Genomic DNA, 24,752 nt, shown 5'->3' with positions numbered 1-24,752 from the left:
TTAAAGCATGAGGCTCCATTTAGCTTTCAATACCTAAATTCTTCTAACAGGAAGATTAGCACAGAGCAATATTCAAGTCCTCTAAAGCATAAAGCAAAACAATATTAATTTTAAAAGGGGAGGGGGATAAAAAGAAAATGGAAACAAAGAGTTGTGTTTCCAGGCATAAGACGGGGTTTATGGGTATGCACTGCGGGCAGACATAAGCCCATAAATGAATGTCCAGAGCGCAAGAAACAATTATCTTCACGAATAAATCTGCTTGGATTCAACCGTGGAGCTGACAGCCCTCTGTCAATGTTAAGATCGCGCCACCTTCTGGTTGCCATGTGTATGACAGGCATTCCTACTGTACAGACAGGAGCGTTTCTGTTTTAAGCAAAACTTAATATTGAAGGAAAACGGCAGATAGGTTACTGTTGCTGTGCACTACCTCCCCTGGGGACGGAATTGGGGTGAGAACACGATACAGAAAAGTACTCCAGTGACTGCTCCGCTTGAAAATCTGAGTGTGCTTTCAAGCTTGATCAACTGTAATTGTATATGATCTGCCAGGCAGGTCTGCCAGGCGGGCGCGCAGGCAAACACTGCAATTGAGAGAGCAGGTGGATTCAGTTGCCCGACTTTTCTCGGGTTGCCACTTTCTGAACTTCTTAGAGTCGCAGAAATAGAGCTCCAGCAATCCAAGCTAGTCAGGGAAAGAGGGTGGACGGATACGCGATCACGGCTGCAAAGCTGCAAAACGACATTTCACAGAGTGATTAAGGCAGAAGGAGAAAACAAATATGGTTTGCTAACACAAATATGTGCACTCTAGAAAAAATGTTACGGGTGATCTTGTTTACAAAGCAGCAATAGTGACATGGAGGTAGAGGACAAATGCACAGATACCAAGGGGGAAGGGGGAAGGGATGAACTGCCAGCCTGGGCTTGACATATAGACTGTGCTGTGCGCCTTGTCACTCAGTCGTGTCTGGCTCTTTGAAACCCTGTAGACTGCCAGGCTCCTCTCCATGAGCTTCTTCAGGCAAGAATGTTGGAGTGGGTTGCTATTTCCTTCTCCAGGGGATCTTCCCGCCCTAGAGATGGAACCTGGGTCCCCTGTATTGCAGGCAGATTCTTTACTGTCTGAGCTACCAGGCAAGCCCATGTATACACCAGGCTCCTCTGTCCATGAGATTTTCCAGGCAAGACTACTGGAGTGGGTTGCCATTTCCTTCTCCAGGGGATCTTCCCAACCCAGGGATCAAACCCGGGTCTCCTGCACTGCAGGCAGATCCTTTACCGACTGAGCTACAAGGGAAGGCCCAATATATATACACTACTATTTATAAAATAGGTAACTAACGTGAACAGTTTATAAAGCACAAGGAGCTCTACTCAATGTTCTATGGTGACCTTAAAGGGGAAGAAAATTAAAAAAACAAAAGAGGGGATATATGTGTATACATATATATGTCTGACTCACTTTGCTGTACAGCAGGAACCGCCATGGCAGTGAAAAGCAACTATACTCCAATGGGAAAAAAAAAATCCAGCCCACATCATCATGGAAGCTAACTATAGGACAACTGTTAACACACAATTATGTCCAGATAATAATTTGGGGAATTGCACTCTGTTGAATTTCCTCCGTAGACTCGCTTGGGTCAATTGTGGGATGTGTCCTTGGCAGTCTTGGCTGGAGAGGTTAGCTCAGCAAAGACAGGACACCCTTGCTGGAGGATCCATGGCCCTCTGAGGACCCATGACCACCCATTTTTACACCTGCATCTGCTAGAGTTTACACAAGAAGTTCTAGTGTTTGAAAAGGTATTCATAAAAGATAAGTATTGTTTCTTCCATATACGTTGCTTGAGGTGTTGCTTGTCTTAAAATTAGCCTTACAGGCCTGGTCAGTAGAGACATGGGGGTCACCCATCTTTAGGAAAGGAAGGGCTGGAGTGAGGGGTACTACTGTCAGAACAAGCCAGTTGTCCTAGAAACCACAGGCCCACCAGCCGCTGTGTTTACACAACTTGAGTGTTGAACCCAGATTATAATGTCTGTGCGTCGCCTTTCCCAGCCTAAGTCTGAGCCCTGGGGAAGCAGGAAAGCATGGCAGTCTCTTGCAATACTTTGTCTCCAAAAGAAACTACGGACATCAAACTTCAAAAAAAAAAAATCAGCTGTAGAAACCTTGAAATCCTATGTCATTCATAAATGCAAATAAATATATTGGCCTCTGTATTTTCATAGAGACAAATATATTGTTATAGGCAGAGTAAGCCCTATTGAATAACGGTTTTTTACACGTTATCATTGTAGACTGTTAAGATTTCGGGGGTAGGCAGCCCTATGCCACACTACCTCTCACCCCTTTCTGTCTTGGGCTCACTGCCCTGCACCCACACATACACTCTAAGCCCCAAGAACAAAGCAGAAAGTTAATAACTCTTTCATTAACGGAAAGAAGTGGCATTTTGCTATAATGACCCAGGTGATTTCTTCAACTTGCTATTTCACCTTGCCTATGTTGACAGAACCCATATATATATATATCTCACCCATGTGATGGACATGAGTTTGAGTAAGCTCCAGGAGTTGGTGATGGACAGGGAAGCCTGGCGTGCTGCAGCCTATGGGGTTGCAAAGAGTCGGACATGACTGAGCAACTGAACTGATATATACATACATACTATATATATTTTTTTATCAGTTGAGCCATTTCTGCATTTACAAATTAAATGATCAAGAAAGGAGCAGTTAGGAAAAAAAGGAAATGCAGGTTTACTTTGAAAAACTACATTCACTGCTGTTACTGTGTTAAATTATGGTCATAAATTGGTATTGGGATTTGTTCTATATAAAATTTAATTATGAAGAATAAAACCTTCAGTGATAAGTGGTGAAAGAGTACTACACACACACACACACACACACACACACACACACACACACACACGCAAACAGTGAGATCAAATACAAAGGCAAATAGAGCCACTGAAAAACATTAAAAACCAGAGAGACTCAGGAGCCAGCTTGAGGGTTTTCTACCAGCCAAATCTGGGACCATTTGGGAATCAAAATAAATAATAAGAATAAAAGTTTGTGACCTGCTGAGTAGGGTAAAACTCCATGAGTTCAAACTAACACAAACACTGAGTTTATGTTAATATGAATACATAAATAAGTTGATGAGAAGGAAAAGCTTTCCCTTACAATAGAAAGGCAGCTTATAAAGGTGAAAAAAGCATGAAGTTAGAAAATCACCTTTTGGCAACCACCACCATCATCATCGTCATCAAAATCAATTCAGAGAAGCATCCTTAATGGACACTGGAAGTTGGGGGTGGAAGTTTGAGGAGGATTATTTATAGAATTTCCTAGTATTTCTCTACAGAATAGTTACTCATTAAAGAGGGCAAAATGGGAACCTGATAGTGGAGAAATATGTGAAGCTTCCCATAGCAAAATGATCAAAGTTAACATCATCAGCAAATGCATGAATCTAATCTGTGCTGTCTGATGTGAAGTGCTGAGAAGACTTCAGCCTCCCTTCTCTAACATTCCTGCCAAAAGTATAAAACTTAATTCTAAGTTTGTGTGAAGCATCAGGCCAACCCACAATGAGAGACATCCTATAATAAAATTGGCTTGTGCTCTTAAAAGTCCTGAAATACAAAAAAAAAAAAAAAAAGACTCCAAAAGACTCAAAGACTTGTTCCAGATTAAAGACGACTAGAGACACAATGACTTGAAAGAAACACGTGACTCTGGATTTTCTTTCTTTAAAAGATGCTAAGTCAATCGGCAAAATCTAAATGAAGGTCTATAGATTAGATAATAGCACTGTCTCAGCGTTAGACTCTTGATTTTGTTTATTGTACAGAAGTTTGTTGAGGTTGTTGTTTAGTCGCTCAGTCGTGTCAGACTCTTTTGTGACCCCATGGACTGTGACCTGCCAGGTTCCTCTGTCCATGGGATTTCCTAGGCAAGAATACTCAAGTGGGTTGCGATTTTCTTCTCCAGGGGGTCTTCCTGACCCAAGAATTGAACCCACGTCTCCTGCATACGCAGGCAGATTCTTTACCACTGAGCAACCAGGGAAGCCCATGTATAGAGCTACATAAAATAATTTCTTCTTTTTAGGAAACACAACAAAGTATTTAGAGATAAAGTAGGTTTAATCCTTGCAGTTTGCTTTTAAATTACTCAGGAAAATAAAGTGGTAAATGCTGATATTTAGAAGATTGTGTGAATGTGAATTTGCTGTACTATTTCTGCAACCTTTCTGCAGGTCTGACATTTTCAAAAGAAAAATTACAAATTAGTACAAAATTAATAAAATGGTCATTTCTTTCAGTTCACATAGTGCCAAATAACAGGTAATTTTTTTCATCAAAACCCAAGTTGTTTAGTCTCATGTAAACTCAGTTCCAAATGTTGAAGAGGGACTTTAGAAGCCGTATCTTTTCAGAGTAGCTACTGTGCACACTCAGCTGCAAAACAGTTCCCTTTTCTAGTTGAGCTTCACAGTTTCTCTCCACTTCTTTCCTTACTTTGTTCCTTGTTCCTTTTTTCCTTTCTTTAAACTTTTTATTTTATTAGAGTATAGCCAATTAACAATGTTGTGATTTCAGGTGAATAGCAAAGGGACTCAGCCATACATATACATGTATCCCTTCTCCTCCACATTCCTTCTGTCATTCAAAGAGCTTTTACAGGGCTTCATCTGCAGCCAGACCATGTGAGTGATGGATATTCAGAGTTAGACTCAGCTCCCAGTCTAAGATGCACAGAGACTTCTAGTTGAGTCTATTCATAAGTACAGCAATAGTAGCAGGGGAAACAGGGGGAAAAAGATAACATGGATGATTTCAAGACGGGGTATTGATGAGGGACTGAAGAGCTTGAGGCAAAGCAGGTGCAGCTAAGGGGTCTCCAAGGACCTGTTACCATGGGACACAGGGTTAACGGTAAAGCATGCAACTGGACCTGGAATGTGACATCCTTCACATCCTGGAATGTGAAGTTAAGTGGGCCTTAGAAAGCATTACTATGAACAAAGCTAGTGGAGGTGATGGAATTCCAGTTGACCTAATTCAAATCCTGAAGATGATGCTGTGAAAGTGCTGCACTCAATATGCCAGCAAATTTGGAAAACTCAGCAGTGGCCACAAGACTGCAAAAGGTCAGTTTTCATTCCAATCCCAAAGAAAGGCAATGCCAAAGAATGCTCAAACTACCGCACAATTGCACTCATCTTACATGCTAGTAAAGTAATGCTCAAAATTATCCAAGCCAGGCTTCAGCAATACGTGAACCGTGAACTTCCTGATGTTCAAGCTGGTTTTAGAAAAGGCAGAGGAACCACAGATCAAATTGCCAACATCCACTGGATCATGGAAAAAGCAAGAGAGTTCCAGAAAAACATCTATTTCTGCTTTATTGACTATGCCAAAGCCTTTGACTGTGTGGATCACAATCAACTGTGGAAAATTCTGAAAGAGATGGGCAAAGCAGACCACCTGACCTGCCTCTTGAGAAACCTGTATGCAGGTCAGGAAGCAACAGTTAGAACTGGACATGGAAAAACAGACTGGTTCCAAATAGGAAAAGGAGTGTGTCAAGGCTGTATATTGTCACACTGCTTATTTAACTTATATGTAGAGTACATCATGAGAAACATTGGGCTGGATGAAGCACAAGCTGGAACCAAGATTGCTGGGAGAAATATAAATCACCTCAGATATGCAGATGACACAACTCTTATGGCAGAAAGTGAAGAATAACCTCTTGATGAAAGTGAAAGAGGAGAGTGAAAAAGTTGGCTTAAAGCTCAACATTCAGAAAACTAAAATCATGGCATCTGGTCCCATCACTTCATGGGAAATAGATGGGGAAACAGTGGAAACAGTGGCTGACTTTATTTTGGGGGGCTCCAAAATCACAGCAGATGGTTACTGCAGCCATGAAATTAAAAGACACTTACTCCTTGGAAGGAAAGTTATGACCAACCTAGACAGCATATTCAAAAGCAAAGACATTACTTTGCCAACAAAGGTCCATCTACCCAAGGCTGTGGTTTTTCCAGTGGTCATGTATGAATGTGAGAGTTGGACTATAAAGAAAGCTGAGAGCTGAAGAATTGATGCTTTTGAACTGTGGTGTTGGAGAAGACTCTTGAGAGTCCCTTGGACTGCAAGGAGATCCAACCAGTCCATCCTAAAGGAGATCAGTCCTAGGTGCTCTTCGGTAGGACGGATGTTAAAGCTGAAACTCCAATACTTTGGCCACCTGATGCGAAGAGCTGACTCATTTGAAAAGACTCTGATGCTGGGAGGGATTGGGGGCAGGAGGAGAAGGGGATGACAGAGGATGAGATGGCTGGATGGCATCACTGACTCAATGGACGTGAATCTGAGTGAACTCCAGGAGTTGGTGATGGACAGGGAGGCCTGGATTGCTGCGATTCATGGGGTCTCAAAGAGTTGGACACGACTGAGCAACTGAACTGAACTGAACTGAACTGCACAAGGGCCGGGCTGGGGTGGACCCCACTACTCTGCTATAGAATTTGAATTCTACCACTTGGTGGTGGGGAGTCCCTGGGGTCATGTTTAGATTTGTCTCTTAGAAGAATCCCCTGTGTAATTTATTCTTTTGTTTAGTGACCATTTCCTCATTCCATGACTGTCTTAGGACAGTTGCACATGATTCCTCCACCCCCAGAAAAAAAGTATGGTTTCTGGTCTCCTTTTTGTGGGCTCCATGGCTTTTTTCTTTTTGTTTTTGATACTTAAATTTGAGCCTCATTTCTTCACTAGTGGTTCAGACGATAAAGAATCCACCTGCAATGCAGGAGACCTATTCATAACACCTATTCATGAGTTAGATCCCGAAGGGAATGGCTGTCCTCTTCAATATTCTCGCCTGAAGAATTTCATGGACCGAGGAGCCTGATGGACTATATTCCATGGGGTCGCAAGGAGTCGGACATGACTGAGTGACCAACATGTTCACTTTTTTTTCACTAAAGACAACTGTAAGCAGTCCTTTGTCTGCTTTATATTTATTCACACTCCTCTTAACCTCTCCCTGGAATTCCTGAGCCTATTGTCTATGCTAAGTTAGCAGACAGAGGAAATACTTGAAATAAACCACAGAGAAATGTCAGGCAAACTTCATCTCTCCATAGCCAGCCCCAAAGTAGCCAACTTAAACTATACTCAAAGCTTTATGCCCAGTTCTAGCAAGGTAATATTGAAATGATAGGATTCCCTAAAACTCATCTTTTTAATCCATTTATTAAACAATATTCCTGTCATCTTAACATATATAAGATAAAATAATTGTATCATTTGTATAAGTCTGAAATGTAGCTAGCCATTATTTTCAATTATTTTTTTTTGCCATATAGTATAATCATTTATATTTCATGCTTAATACACTAATTAGGTTAATAGCCTCTAGTTCTAAGTAATGTAGTATTTTATTTCATGGTGTTTGAAAGCTATCTCATACAGAATATAATTTTCACTGTATAAATTCACATATTACCATGCTCTTTTAAAGTATATTTTTACTGTAAAGGTCAGCAAGGGGGAAATACTTGATTTCCCTGGTGGTCCAGTGGTTAAGACTCTGTACTTCTCCTGAAGGGGGCATGGGTTTGATCCCTGGTTGAGGAACTAAGATCCGATGAGTTGTGTGGCACAGCAAAAAAACATAAATAATTAAATTAAATTAAAAAATGAATCATGGTTGTTTAGATTTTCCCAAAGAACATAGTATGTCCTTTTACGTTCAGTTGGTAATTAGAATTTCCCTGATACTAGGAAAGACTGAAGGCAGGAGAAGCAGATGACAGAGGATGAGGTGATTGGATGGCATCACTGACTTGATGGACATGAGTTTGAGCAAGCTCCGAGAGTTGGTGATGGACAGGGAGACCTGGTGTGCTGCAGTCCATGGGGCCGCATGACTCACACAACTGGGCGACTGAATTTAACTGAACTGAATTAGAAAAATGACAGATTTCTCTAGTAGATACACCCATAGGATTTGGAATCAAAATTTGAATTAGATCCTTAAGCAGCTACTTTCCAGCTACACAAGTTCATGCAACTTAAGGATGTTAAGGCTCAATTTCCTTGTGTGTAAAATGCAGATTTAAAAATGCCACATCAGGGCCACTTTACCTTCTTCTGTCCGCTCTTAGGCTCTCACAGTTGCCCCTCCTTATGGGGTCTTCCTCCATACATGAATCAGCCTAGATGGAGACACCTTCTGGCCCCTCTTACCTCCTGCTCAGATTGCTCTTCCTTGAAATCACAGCTCAGAATCAAGCCAAATTCATTCCACAAGTGTTTGTGTCTCACTTATTTGCTTTAAGGAGCGGCAGAATGAACAAGTGACTTGCTTTGAAGTGTGGTGGTATTTGCGCTTCCCTGGTGGCTCAGCAGTAAAGAATCTGCCTGCAATGCAGGAGTTGTAGGTTTGACCCCTGGGTTGGGGAGATCCCTTGGAGGAGGGCCTAGCAAGCCACTTCAGTATTCTTGCCTGAAAAATCCCAGTGACAGAGGAGCCTGGTGGGCTACAGTCCATAGGGTCATAAAGGGTCAGACACAACTTAGCACACATGCCATTATAATTTAATTTATTTAGTTCATTTCAACATCTATAAATACCCCTACATGTGTGCCTGCTCAGTCATTTCAGTCGTGTCAGACTCTGTGATGCTATGGACTAGCCCACCAGGCTCCTCGGTCCGTGGGATTCTCCAGGTAAGAATACTGGAGTGAATTGCCATTCCCTTCTCCGGGGGATCTTCCTGATTCAGGGATTGAACTTACAATGTCTCCTGTGTCTCCTGCATTGTAAGCAGATTCTTTACTGCTGAGCCACCAGGTTAGTTCCTAAATTATGATGGGAGGAGTTAGTAAGTAGAACATGTAAGTTAGTATCTTCTCTTTTCTTATCTTACCTCCCATACATTCCATAATTAGTTTCCTTTTAAAATTGATTTTCATAATCTTTGTTCACTGATTCTTTGCATTTCCACTGTTACTACTTTTCACTACCTTTCAGCCCCATTACCTGCCTTCCTTTCTGGACCACTGGCAAAACTTTCCTCATTTGTGTCTGAACTCCCCGACTCAGGACCACCCTATGCACGACAGCCCAGACTATTCAGCTTAAGACTATACCTGCCTTTACCATTTAAAGCTTTCTCCAATTGTAAATCAATTTACCATTTATAGTCTTTATGCTTCAGCAAAAACAAACAGCTTGCTCACTAGTCATTAGATCCTTGAATGATTTCATTCTTGCTACTTTCTCCACCTGGTAAAATCCCCCTCATTTTCACATTGGCTCCAGCTCAACATGGACAAATCCAGTCTTCCCCATGCCTCAACTCAAATACCACCCGCTCCCTGAGATCTTTGCTAATTTCCTCTCATTGTGCATAATCTTAACCCTTTTAATTCTCATACCTTCATTTTGAAGAATCTGTTCTTGAATAAGACCTTATAAAAACCCCGTCATGCTGCACATCTCTTGGGAAGCTGTCACTTCTTCTACAAAATGGTATGTTTATACAGCTTGAAGTCACTATTATATAAGTGCTCCCTGCAGGTCTAAATCAACTTTGTATTTCTAACGTGCTTAACATAGTAGCTCATACTAACCTTCATTCACTGAATAAATGACGTTTATCAATCCAACCATTTATTCATTTACTTATTCAATAAATGTTAATTCGGTGCCTACTAGGTGTGAAGCAAAGTTGAACAAAGACTGGAAGGAGAGGAGAGAGTGGGTCATTCAGATATTAATGGAAAAAACATCCCAGCAGCAGAAACAACCAGTGTTAAACCCTACGATGTGAATGTATGGGGCACGTTTTGGGCACAACAATGGGACAAAGCCTCTGGAAGAGCACATGACTGGGGAGAGGAGCAGGGTCTGGGCTTAGAGAGAAACATAGGCAGGGAAGGGAGATTGCATAAAACCTCGACTTTCCCTCTGAGATGAATATGAAGCCACTGGAGGATTTGGAGTGCCATCCAGTCCTGCCCTTATCATATTTTATTCTCATCTCTTTTTCCCTTTTCGTCCATAAAGATGGTGACCTAAGAGATTTGGGTCTGACAGAGTCCAACTCCTATGCAAGTTTGTGCTAAGTCCCTTCAGTTGTGTCCGACTCTTTGCGACCCTATGGATTGTAGCCCACTAGGCTCCTCTGTCCATGGGATTCTCCAGGCAAGAATACTGGAGTGGGCCGCCTGCCCTCCTCCAGGGGATCTTCCCGACCCAGGGATTGAACCCGAGTCTCTTTCATCTCCTGCACTGGCAGGAGGGTTACCACTAGCACCACCTGGGAAGCCCTCAACTACTAGAAGCTTGTGCAGTCATGGACCCCAGAGTAGGAAAGAGCAGTTCATCCTCCAGCTGGCTGCTTCAGAGGCCACTGAGGCGACAGGCTGCCGAGACAGGAGCCCACTGACCCCGCTGCAGCCTGACTTCTTGCTACTCTCACAGTTCATGGACTGTTCGTTGCTCTTTAGTCCACGTACACTAACCAGAAACCCCTGGTCTTCCTGAAATTTCACTTCAAAAAGTTCAGGTATTCTAGTGATGGCTTTCAGAGAGCTTCTGTGAACATATCAGATTTCAACCTGAGATTGTCAAAGCCTTAAATAACAGTAATGGTTACATGGCTATTACTATTCCATGAACTTGTCAGATAAACCATTGGTTTTCAAGTCCAGGTTTAGAAACACCATTTTCATTTTGCTTCACTAGCAAATAGGGAAAAATTTAAACTGAGCCGATTGGATTTTTCTCCTTTTTCTGTCACATCCTCATGTGTAAGGACTAATGAGCAGAGAAGTGACTACGGACTTGTCATCACCAGGAAAAAGTTGGTCAGTAGTGACAGGGCCTCACACGCTGGCTCTTGGGTGGCAGATGCTGGTGGTAAGACCCTGTCTCTTGCCAAGTGTCACAGGTTCACTCTGGAGGCACCAAGGAAAGAGTCCTGTTTCATCCTTCTTATGAAGAACTCAAAATGTCCTGGCATTTCGAGCATCTCAATTCTGTGCTTATGTGGCCCCAGTATAGTATTATGGGGACTCTGCTGAATCTTGGGAGATGGTGAAAAACAAGGAAACGCGGCGTGCTGCAGCCCATGAGGTCGAAAAGAGTCAGACATGACTTAGCAACCGAACAACTAAATTATGGATGAAAGAGGGACAGTTGATTTGGGCCCGCTGCCCCGCTTCTCACTGTAGTTAAAGTAGCTGTTGTCATAACCACTTGTAGATTCTAGCCTCTATATTAGAAAAGAAAAGTCTAACCTTAATTCAGACTTTATTTAATCACAGAGAAGAAACTGGCTGCAAGTGGCGGCCGAGGCATAGTCAGATAATCAGCATCCGGTGCAGCCTTGGTACCTGGCTCCTCTGCTCCTCCCCCTCCTTGTTGTGTGACCTTGAGAAAGTCATCTAGCCTCCCTGAGTTTCAACCTCCATGCCTGTCAGTTGGAGATGGCAAAATTTATTTTGTAATATTGTCAAAGTAACAGTCTGACAATAACAGTAACAGTCTTTTATTGAGTCCCTGGCAAATGGTAGCTCTTTGTGTGTGTGCGTGCTTAGTCACTCACTCATGCCCAGCTTTGTGACCCTATGGACTGCAGCCCACCAGGCTCCTCTCTCTGTCCATGGAGATTCTTCAGGCAAGAGTACTAGGGTGGATTGCCATGCCCTCCTCCAGGGGATCTTCCCAACCCAAGAATAGAACCGGGGTCTTCTGCATTGCAGATGGATTCTTTACCAGCTGAGCTACCAGGGAAGCTCTTTAATAAATGCCAATTTATAATCTTTTATAGTTCCAATGTTATACAAATACATCTCTTTCTAGTCATGTCTTAATCCACACAAGAGATTAATGAATTTTTCCCAATTTTAAATATAAGTAGAACTATTGAGTCCACATGCATTTTAGAAAGTTTTCAAGATATTTCTTCCACTGGGCTGATAACAATGAAGTGAAAATTGCTGTTTGATTCACTGGAACGGATATTCCAGAGGGAGTCTTGTGAAATATCAAAATGGGCAGAAAGGACTTGTGAGTGAATTTTAAAGTCCTTCTCCCACAAATATTTCCTTAAAAAAGATATATTTTGCATGGTTGGGATTTTAGTTATTTCATATACAGATATTTTTAGAGATCTGTTACATGCCAAGCTCTGAGAAAAATTAATGGTTGGGCTTCAGCTTGTACCCTGGAAAAGTTTTCAGTGTGGTGGATAAAACACTTTCTATCATAGTATATTACAGTATCGTGAGTTCCCGGGCTTCCCAGGTATTCCTATTGGTAAAGAACCTGCCTGCCAATGCAGGAGGAAAAAAGACTCATGTTCATCCTTGGGTGGGGAAGATTCCCTGGGGAGGGCATGGCAACCCATTCCAGTATTCTTGCCTGGAGAATCCCATGGTCAGAGGAGCCTGGCAGGCTACGGTCCATAGAGTCGCAAAGAGTCGGACACGACTGAACCAATTTAGCACACACACATTATGAGTTCTAGCACAGTGTGGTCCTACCTGAAGGCAGAAAGATGAATCTGATGGTCCCTTGATGGCTATTCAAGCTGAATAGTTCTGTAATAAGAAATAAGGAGTCAGGATACTGAGATTTTTGGAGGGCTTGCCCTACTAAAGGGGTTCTGTGTGCTGAAGGGGGAAGCAGGATTAGGATAAAACGATTAAGAACATCACTTTTTGCAAGTGGTTAGTGGGCTTCCCAGGTGGGATTAGTGGTGAAGAACTTGCCTGCCAAAGCTGGAAACATAAGAGACACAGGTCTGATCCCTGAGTCAGGAAGATCCCCTGGAGGAGGAGATGGCAACCCACTCCAGTATCCTTGCTTGGAGAATCCCATGGACAGAGGAGTCTGGTAGGTTATGGTCCATAGGGTCGAAAAAAGTTGGACACAACTGAAGTGACTTAGCACAGCACAGTGGTACTAGTAGGTCCATTTTTCAATAGATCCTTTCTCCTTAATGATAATAAATAATATATCCCATTTTTCACAGGTTATTTTTTCCTACAATTAAAATTATGATCATTAATTCCCATCTGTGTGCATAAAAGGAACACAGGGCAGATAACCTAGAAAATTGACTCTCTGATATTTGCATGTCCTCCCTGTTGGAAATAGAGGTTTAGACTGACATGTGGACTATATCTAAGGGACTTAAAACAAAAGGGGGTTTGGGAAGCCACCACCAAAGGCAGGCTCTGATGCAAGACCAGGCCTTTCACGTCCTGCCCCAAGATTGGAGCCGTTCTCAAGCTGGGTAACTTGTGATTATTTTCTCCTGTTGTCTTCTCTTTGAAAACTAATCGTAGATGTGAAATGGCCAGGTTTAAATAATTCATTAAAAAATAATAAATCCAGGGGAAAGTGGCAAAGGTATAGAGAAACCTGGTGAAGTACAAAGCAGGGGTCAAGTCCCTCGAAGTTCTCTGAGAGCTTCTTTCCTCTGGGGTGCTTAATTAGGCCTGTCTGCCTGTTTGGCCCTGGGATGGTTTTTGTTGTTTCAAGAGAGCTGTTGACCTAATCCCACATTAGAACACAGTCAGCACTAGCTTCTCACAGTTCATGAAAACATTTGTAAATGCTGTTATTTTGACATCAGGAAAAAAAAAAATCAGACTGGGGGAAACTCATACATTTATAATTGTGTTTTTTAATGTAGTAGAATAGCCTTTTAGCTCTACCAATTATGCAAAGCAGTTAGACAACATTGTTGAATGTAGGCAACTAAATGCCCAGAAGATCCTTAACTATAAAAACAAGAGCTTCCTCAAAGTTTTGGAGATTCTTCCAATCAGACAATTAATTGAACTAACTCAGTGGTGCCTTTAGAAGGTTTATTGCTCCTGGAACTATTACTATGCTTACAGAGGCATTTTAAGTGGTACATTTTTAAAACTTCTAGATCAATTAGTTTGTGATAGAAGGTTATCTCTAGGTCTAAGATTACTTTTTTTGTGTGCTGATATATCATTTTCAGTAATTAGCTGGTTTTTTTTTTTTTTTTTTTGTAGAACTAATTAGTAACTCATGCCCTAAAGAAAATGTTGCCTATTTGCTAGAATCTCACCCTCCCACTGTGAGGGAATTTCCACTATCTTCTTCATCCCCCCTTCCCCGATGCACATGGATGGTTAGAATTAATAGGACAAAGGTGACTCAATCGTATCCAAGGGGACAAGTTAAGTTTCTATATTCTATTAAGGCTGCTAACCACTCGAAGGTTTTAGAACCAAAAGTTGTTGAAGGATATGCTGCTTCAACTATTACATATGCCCAATTTCATTTTTATTAAAATACCTCTGTGTTTCCTCTTTCACTTAGTACCAAATGTTTCTGTCTAATGCTCCATTATTGAAAAAGTGATCTTTAAAGTTGACATTCAAATATATTCATCTGGCTCCTTAAATACCATGAGGTCTCTTTTGTTTGCCCAAGTATCCGATGAGGAGATATTTCTCACTTAATGGCTGCTGCGGATCACAGATGATGGTTTATAGGTTTAGGCAAATGGCAGGCAGCACTTTTTTAAGCAACCAAAGAACACACTGGGACCTGGTAATTACCCTGCAGAACTCACTGGCTTTTCATGGCACCTGCCCAGGCAGCATCAGGGAGCCTGGTCTCAACACCAAAGCTCCTTCTTGTTAATTAACCTGTAGGCACTGGTTACAAATGAAACCTATTCATTTCCAGTTAATATATTTGCTGATACTTTAAATACTCATTTATTATTATGCTTCTTAAGTGAAGGGTGGAGAAGAATTGTTTGAATGCCTTCCATTAGTATGGGCTGAGCTTCAAGATATCAGCAGATCGACTCGTGTGTCAATTGTATGGCTGAGTGCTCAGTGGGCTCCCAAATCTGCTTAAGAAAGATGAGCTTCTCTCAACCGTGAAAACAAGATAGGGGACAACTGAGAAGCGAGGCCTCCATGACAGTAATCGGTAAATTTTCAGTGAAGGGAGAACTTTCTTACATGTTAAATGCAATTCGTTTGAAACCTGATTTCATTTGTCCATCTGCCTCATGACTGTTTTGTGTCTGAGTAGATGAAAAGCTTGACACATGCAAGCAGGTGTGTCTTGGTTTTCCCAAATGAAATAATGAAACAAAATCAAGAGGAATTTGCTTAATCATCTTTAAACAAAGGTAATTTAAGGATCATAAAGAAATTAGATACCATAATATGTCTGGAGAAGGAAATGGCAACCCATTCCAATATTCTTGCATGGGAAATCCCATGGACAAAGGAGCCTGCGGGGCTACAGTCCATGAGGTCAAAAAAGAGACACAATTTAGCAACTAAGCAAACAACAATATGTCAGGAATATGGTAATTGAAAAAGCAGTAGAAAAAATGCATCTATTCAACGTATTTTAGATAAAACCTACAATACAAGTTATTCTAGTAGAGACTGCCAAATTATAACTCCAAATTTTACATTCTAAGCATTTTGGCAATTAATCTTAGATATTTTATTATTCCTCAAAACTCATGTTGGAGAGTTTTCTAAAATACATTTTCCTCAAAGTGAGAATAACGTACTTTACTAATGATGAAGAAATGCTATTTTATGCTAACATTCTTTATTTGAATGCAGTTTTGGAGTGATGTAGCTTAAAAATTTGCCCTTTGGAATATTTTCTTTGTTTTTGCTGCATCAAAAATTGTGGTTATCTGAACTTCAACTAGGTTTGCTTAACTGCATACAGAGTTCAAAATATACTTAAATATTGATGGAAGCAGCATTCCCACAGCCACCAATCAATTACTTTGATTCTTCTGTTTTAAAATTGGTCTGATAATGCATCTTAGAATAGATCAATACCACCTGCTACATAGCGGCATATGACTAATTTGTTTCTCTTCATCATGATCATGTAATTAAGAACAATATGCTTAAAATTTCAAGTTGTCACTGGGAAGCAAGATATGTGAAATTGACAAAAAGAATTGATAAAATTGCTATAAAGGCAGCATGTTTTTAAGATATATAATACGTCCCTGCATCCTGTTTTCCCATGAACCTGTGACACTTCGGATATACGGCTCATTTGCATTAACTCCATTTTCCTGTACACCCACATTTTCAATTAACCAACTCAATAAGGGAAACATTACTTTGTGTCCAGACGCCACAAAATTTCTTGCTGCCCCTTGCAGCATTATTCAGAAATTAGAGAATTCTTTTCACTCTTGCCCTACAAAATCATCTTCATTTTGAGTATGAATTCTCTGTTAACAGCACCCACGAATATAAGTTATGACCAAACTAGACAGCATATTAAAAAGCAAAGACATTACTTTGCCAATAAAGGTCTGTCTAGTCAAGGCTACGGTTTTTCTAGTAGTCATGTATGGATGTGAGAGTTGGACTATAAAGAAAGCTGAGCACCAAAGAATTGATGCTTTTGAACTGTCATGTTGGAGAAGACTCCTGAGAGTTCCTTGGACAGCAAGAAGATCCAACCAGTCAATCAGTCCTGAATATTCACTGGAAAAATTGATGCTGAAGCTGAAACTCCAATACTTTGGCCACCTGATGAGAAGAGCTAATTCACTGGAAAAGACCCTGATGCTGGGAAAGATTGAAGGCAGGAGGAGAAGGGGATGACAGAGGATGAGATGGTTGGATGGATGACATCACCAACTCAATGGGCATTAGTTTGAGTAAACTCTGGGAGTTGGTGATGGACAGGGAGGCCTGGCGTGCTGTAGTCCATGGGGTCGCAAAGAGTTGGACAAGACTGAGCAACTGAACTGAACTGAACTATGTGAAAAGTGTGGAGATGAAACCAGAAGGCCTGTAATAACATCTACCATCGTCATACTGTTTTAAGTTCTGCTTTCGCCAATCAGGGATGTTACCAGACATGAATAATAAGAAGAAAAAATGTGGAGGTTCATTCTTCTGCTTCCCTGGTAGTTCAGCTGGTAAAGAATCTGCCTGAGATGCAGGAGAACTGGATTTGATCCCTGGGTTGGGAAGATCCCCTGAAGAAGGGAATGGCTACCCACTCCAGTATTCTGGCCTGGAGAATTCCCATGGACTGTATAATCCATAGGGTCACAAAGAGTCAGACACGACTGAGTGACGTTCACTTTCACTTTCATTCTTCTGCTAGTGTCCTTGGTGTACTTCAGTTCAGTTGCTCAGTTGTGTCTGACTCTTTTGCAACCCCATAGACTGACTGCAACACACCAGGCTTTCCTGTCCATCACCAACTCCCAGAGCTTGCTCAAACTCATGTCTACAAGTCAGTGATGCCATCCAACCATCTCATTCTCTGTCATCCCCTTCTCCTTCCACCTTCAATCTTTCCCAACATCAGGGTCTTTCCCAATGAGTCAGCTCTTCGCATCAGGTGGCCAAAGTATTGGAGTTTTAGCTTCAACATCAGTCCTTCCAATGAGCACTCAGGACTGATCTCCTTTAGGATGGACTGGTTGGATCTCCTTGTAGTCCAAGGGACTCACAGGAGTCTTTGCCAACACCACAGTTCAAAAGCATCAGTTCTTCAGCACTCAGCTTTCTTTATAGTCCAACTCTCACATCCATACGTGACTACTGGAAAAACCATAGCCTTGACTAGACGGACCTTTGTTGGCAAAGTAATCTCTGCTTTTCAATATGCTAAGTTGGTCATAATTAGGTCGGTGTACTTCACCCGCATTGAAAAAATATAAATTCATCATGTAGCATACTGAAGAAGAAAACAGAGCAAGGACTCAGGAAACCTTGAGTGGCCTTTGTGAAAATAACAAGGATCTTTGTGCCTGAGTTTACTCTTTGTTCTTTCTTCCTTGGTAGAGCTGGAAAACTGAAGAAGAAACCCAACAGGCCATCTTCACTTGAATTCTGGTACATGTTGTACTCACATGGGATGCTGTAACTTTTAGAGCATTTGGGCTGTGTTTAGAGAACTATGCATGCATGCTAAGTCGCTCAGTCGTGTCGGACTCTTTATGATCCCATGGACTGTAGCCTGCCAGGCTTCTCTGTCCATGGGATTCTCCAGGCAAAAATACTGAAGTGGGTTGCCATGCCCTCCTCCAGGGAATCTTCCCAACCCATGGGTTGAACCTCTTCTGCATCGGCAGGCAGGTTCTTTACCACTGGCACCATCTGGGAAGGCCCTTAGTGCACTATCCCCTATATAAAATAACATCCTGGTAACATTAAAGTGGGTATTTAGAAAATGTTTTGTCGTTAGGAATTGAGTTAATACTGTGAAAGAACTTCAAAATTCATAGTGGTCATTTACCTGAACCCTTATATCACCTATTGTCCCTCGTCCCTCATTTTGATTAGCTACCTTGAATGCTGTGCACAATTATAATTATTTATTTATAAAATAAATGTTGTAAATATGTATTATGTATCCACATATCCAGTCACTCTTTGAAATAAACTCTATAAATCCAGTATTTATATATAAACCAAGCAAATGCATGTTATATTAATAAGAAAATTATAACACTTAAGTCCTACACCTTTTATTATAAGTCTTATTATTGATCTCAGTCTATTTGGGCATTTACATGTACTGGGTTCTTTTGGGTAGATACACATAGCTTTTAATAGTTAGAAATAGATGAAAACTAAGACTTTTCTCCCCCTAAATTTTGCTACTTAATGGTGCTTAGTCACTTAGTCATATCCAACTCTTTGCAACCCTGTGGACTATAGTCCGCCAGGTTCCTCTGTCCCTAGGATTTTCCAGGCAAGAATACTGGAGTGGGTTGCCATGCCCTTCTCCAGGGGAATCTTCACAGCTTAGGGATTAAACCTGGGTCTCCTACATTGCACGGGGATCCTTAACCATTTGAGACACCAGGAAAGCATGTTACAGTAAAAGCAAGCCTGAGAATTAATTCTGTAACGCATACACATGTCATCACATACATATTTTTTTCAGTAACAGGGACACAAAAGATCATCTGCTTTGTAAAAATCTTTCTTATTTAATTTATTATGTGAATAAATGTGTGTCTACCAATTCGAGGAGCACTTACTGTATCTTTTACGATGAAAGACATAGAATGTGTTATAGGCTTTTGGTGGGTGAGAGTTCACCCTGGAGGGTGGTAGTGAAGAAAACCATCACAAAAGAAGCTAACCTTGAGTCTGACTGCCAAGAAAAGGCTGGTCTTAGACGGATGGAGCAGGGCCAGGGCATCCGGTGCAGGAAAGAACAAACAAAAAAGTTCTGAAGTGGAAACACCTCAGTACATAGGCAGACACACGTTTATGGAATTGCACTATTTCTAACTCCAGCCATCAAAGTTGGAACAACATTTTGAAAATGAGGAACATTATCATCAAATTATAGGTGTCTTAGCAGCCATACCACCAGAATTAATCTACCCTAATAGGCCAAACAGGAATAAAGATTGTAGATTTTCTATATTTTATAGGCAACTTGACTTTCAGTTACAACATTTTACAACCTATTCTGTAAATCAGGAAGGGCTGGGAAGACACAATCTGTGATCCCACAGCAGCCCCCACCATCACCTATTCATTCATTCATTCAATCAGCAATCTGGATAGAAGCTAAGACTATTCTCAAGGGTAGCTAGAGTGTCTCTGTCTGGATATATTATTGGCTGCCATTTTGCAAGGGCATCCGGAGAACTGGCTCGAATTGTCAGCTGTTCTTCTGTCCACACCATAAAACTGCTTTTTGCTAGGAAGACTAAATGCCCAGATTTGCTTGACACAGTCCCAGTTTTGCCCGTTGTCGAGTGTGTGATTAGATCACCTAGTTCCTTTTTTTAAAGTGTCCCACCCAATGCAATAAATTATATGGTCCCTTTAAGGCTACCTGACCAGCTTTTAGTTAACAGGTCTCTAAATTAAGCAGCGATTTAGGAAAGAAGGCTACTGACAAGTTAACATATCTTTAACCTAGACAGTGTTTTAAAAAGCAGACATCACTTTGCCAACAAAGGTGTGTAGAGTCAAAACTATAGCTTTTCCAGTAGAAATGTGTGGATGAGAAAGTTGGCCCATAAAGATGGCTGAGTGCCAAAGAATTGATGTTTTCGAATTGTGGTATTGGAGAAGACTCTTGAGAGTCCCTTGGACTACAAGGAGATCAAATCAGTCAATCCTAAAGGAAATCAACCGTGAATATTCGTTGGAAGGACAGATGCTGAAGCTGAAGCTTCATTACTTTGGCTACCTGATACCAAGAACTGACTCATTGGAAAAGACACTGATGCTGGAAAAGATTCAGGGAAGGAGGAGAAGGGAGTGACAAAGGATGAGATGGTTCAGTGGTATCATTGACTCAATGCACATAAGTTTGAGCAAACTCCATGATATAATAAGGGACAGGGGAACCTGGTGTTCTACAGTCTGTGGGACTGTAGAGTCAGACATGATTTAGTTACTGAACAACAACCACCAAGGAGAACTGCTGGAGAGATTTCTTGAACTAGTTATGTGATACTGAAAAACAAGTCAATTTGGGCAACAGGTCAGGGAAACAAATCACCATGGCTGGGGATCAAACTCACAGACTTAGGCTAGGCAGCTAGTTTCACAGCCCAGTTTTGCCCACTTTCTGCCCATGTGAACTTATCCTCACTGGTCTCAGTTTTCTCATCTGTAGAATGAAGATGAAAGAGTATCTCTCCCATAGGGTTGCAATGATGATTATATTAAGTTCCTTTTTGTGGGTTGAGGCTGTGTTAGGTCTTTGCTGCTGCATGTGGGCTTTCTCTAGTGCGACAAGCGGGGTCTATTCTCTCTAGTAGCAGCTGTGAGCTTCTCAGTCCCATGGCCATTAAGCCCCTAGAGAAGTCCATGTAACTGTCCACTTAACCACTGGTCCACCAGGCAAGGTCCAATTCATTTATGTTAACTGCCTAGAACAGTGCCTGGCACACTGTCAGTCATACAATAAGGATTTGCATCGGAGTCAGGAATCTCTTTGAGATCCCAATTTTATTTTCTTCAGGTACATGCCCAGAAGTGGGCTCAATGGATAATAAAATATGGTGGTTCTATTTTTAACTTTTTGAGGAATCTCTATACTGTTTGCCACAAAGCTGTACCAATTTACATTCCCATCAACAGTCCTCAAGGGGTCCCTTTTCTTCACACTCTCACCAATATTTGTTATCTCATCTTGATAACAAGCATGTTAGCAGGTGCTAATTGATATTTCATTGTGATTTTTTTGCATTGCTTTGATTTGTGATATTGAGCACCTTTTCCATGCCTGTTAGACATTTATGTCCTCTTTTGAGAAATGCCTCTTCAGGTCCTTTCTCCCTTTTTTAAATCAGGTTATTTGATTTTTGCTACTGACTTGCATGTTCATTGCTGCATCATTTACAATAAACACCTAAATGCCATCAACAGATGAAAAGAAAAAATGTAGTGTGTGTATATATATATATATATATATATGCATATATATGGGAATATTGTTGTTATGTGTTGAAAAGTGAAAGTGAAAATTGCTCAGTCATGTCCGACTCTTCCATGGGATTCTCTAGGCCAGGATACTGGAGTGGGTTGCCATTCCGTTCTCCAGGGGATCTTCCTAACCCAAGGACTGACCCCAGGTCTCCTGCATTGCAGGCAGATTCTCTACCATCTGAGTCACCAGGGAAGTCTAAACAGAAGCCCCAAACCTCAATAGAAGCTAAAAAAAAGGTAGGTAAGTATGGATGAACTCACAGATCTTGCAGAGATGCAGCCTTAGCAAAGCAATGTCACCCATCCAGTTTAATAGACTAGGCAGCAGATTTAATAGTCAGTGAAACCAATGGCTTGCTGCTGTAAGCCTTTAAGATATTGGGGATCTGTATTATAACAAAAGTAAAATTTTTAATTACAATAAAACTTTAAGCTTGTATAAAGTGAAACCTGTCTCATTTTATCTCACTGACAACTATAGAGATGCTACTGTGCTTCATTTTATTACCTTTAAGACATAAAGGATTTTGGTATCTTACTATGTTATAGCATCTTAAAATTTTTTATCTTCTAATATTAAAATACTCTATACTCTCATAGAATATGAACTTCATTTATATCTCCCCAGTTCTGTGTAAAAGGTATCATCTACATTTTTGATTTGGATATGTCACTGAATTATATCAATTTCATGGTATACATGAGAGGCAATATACATTAAACTTGAAAAAGAATTGCTGAGGTTAATAAGATACATTAAATTGATAATATTTGACTGTTGGCTATTGAATTGGGGATTAAGATATTAAACAGTTCCCCAAAGTAAATACCTTGATAGAAAGATCACAATGGAATTTAGAAATTAAATATAAAAGACTATGTTAATGTGGTATAAGTGGGAACATGAGAAAATATCAAAGTTGAAGTTTTTGTTGGAAGATGAATTTGAAATGATCGCTTATGCATATGCAACTTTTTAATACATACTCTCTGAGGTACATTTACCCTCACATTTAGAAGTCTAATTAGTAATAAAAAGGGAAGAGTTCATAATGATAGCACCCTGCTCTTAGGGTCCCTATTATAGATTCTGAAAACAAATTCATGAATATCTTAATATATACGATGTCATTTTTCTGTACCTAAATACTGCAGCCCAAAAGCTTTTTCCTTTCTCTTTCATCTTCCTTCCTTTTCCCCTTCCCTCTCTTTATTTATTTATTTTTTCTTTCTTAAACATTTAATGGGTAAGTTTGAAGCCTGAGGATCTTGTTTCTGTCCAAAAAAGTCAATTTTTGACATTTTTCTTCTGCAAAACAAAAGATTTGTAAAAATAAGTACCCATAACAAAATGTGTGCTTCTTCTAATGCAAGATGTTTCTTGGAAAAGCTAACAGGCATTTGGATAACGAACCATCAAAAACATCACTTCTAAGGCTTTTCTTTTAGGCTGTTGCTGGTAGAATGCCTCTTAACCCTTGAGGCAACTCAACAATTGAGTTAAGGAGATTTTCATGTATCGGTTTTGCCTGTCATATGGTTGACTTAACTCCAGGATATACTTTGCAGCTGAAGGTTCATTTCCCTCAATTTGTTAAGTGGCTAATTACAAAGGTTCACAAAAGAATTGACACGAGGAAAAGAGAGGGGCCTGGCTTCTCTCAGCAGGCCCAAGAGACCCGTACAAGTGTCATTTGTAAAAGCAGAGCACAAATTTAACAATGGCTATAATAAGCTGCCAGAATCTGGGGTATAATGAAAGGGAAATTCTTATGTGGATGTAAAGCAGACACTAAACTGTTGGGACTTCTATTTTTATCTTTTTACATTGACAACTGAGTCCTAACATAAGTCATGAAGGCTCTACTACAAAAATAAAATTTTTAACCTGAGTTGACCATAACAAGCTAAATTAAAAGACAATTTATTTTGTACCTACAACTGAGATTTACAGTTTTCTTCCCTGTGATATATTGAAAATACTTTTGGATCCCAATAAAAAATTGGTCTTATTTCCTAAATAAGGAACCATTTAAATATAAGTTATTAGAAATAATGACTGGAAATGTAAGATGAAACATCTGTATGAAGAAATAAAGCTTTTCCATCACATAACAATCAGCATTCCTATTTACAGGCAGTACCATGAATTCAAAATGCTAGCCTCTTAACATTTGAAAACAGCATAAACAACAAGGGAAACTCCCTTTACTTGAGAGTATGATAGCTAATGAAACAGAATGGAAATTGCTGCATTGTTTCTACCTTTCTTCAAAACATCCCTATGCATAGCATTCACATCATTATGTAAGACATTTGCAAATATGTATAATGCTTTTGCCTATGGGAAAACTCTCTTGCTCTAATGTATTCCTGAAAGATGAATGAACAATTCTTTAGGTATGATAAAAAGATTCAGAGGGCTGGATAGAGCAGTAATATTAAAGCCACAGGCTCATCATTTAAATTTTTTTTTAATGTCAACTGCGAACACTGCAGGTCTGTTTTACTTAAAGAAATTTTTTTTTTTTTTCTCTGCAAACTCACCACTTCTTTTCCAATTCCTTTTCTGATTCACCCCTTCTTGGCTGGAGGCTGCCTGCTTTGATACTTCAGCAGGGAATCTTGTGAAGTTAGAATATTCTTTGGCTTCAGATCTCTGATCTGGATTTTTGCCTGATCTCTAGATTTTCAGTAGCCTCTGAAACAATTGCTAAATTTGGACATTGGCAGATATCCATCCATCTCATTATCACTTGAATTTAGTCATCAGACCAGGAGCTGATTTTTAGAGCTATGTGGTTTCCACAGAGACTGACGTTGTAAAAATGTGGAGAGTTTTCATCACATTTTTGAAATATAGAAAGGGATGGAAGGGTAGTAATGGATTTAACAAAGCAGGGGAAGTTAGAACATAAATGCTAGCAGAGAGGGAGCAGCAACACAGGTGAGCTGGTTTGTCCCATAAAACCTGAGATTTTCTTCCCTTGGAGACATCACATATGTGACAGTGCAAAGCCAAAAAGACAGTCACTGAAGCTCCCAGGAAGACAAGAGTTTTATTTTACGGAACACACTGAGCAGAAACTTCCCAGATTCAGGTGCAACCTGAATCTCATCAGGGTCATGACTTGGAGCTGATAACACTGATTTGATTAAAAGAAAACAGCTTTGTTAAAGAGATCTCACCACCAATTAGAAAGCAGGAAATTTGAAAGCAACTTC

This window comes from Capra hircus, chromosome 12, assembly GCF_001704415.2.
Source record: "Capra hircus breed San Clemente chromosome 12, ASM170441v1, whole genome shotgun sequence".
NCBI lineage: Eukaryota > Metazoa > Chordata > Mammalia > Artiodactyla > Bovidae > Capra > Capra hircus.
Note: the sequence above shows the minus strand (reverse complement) of the source record.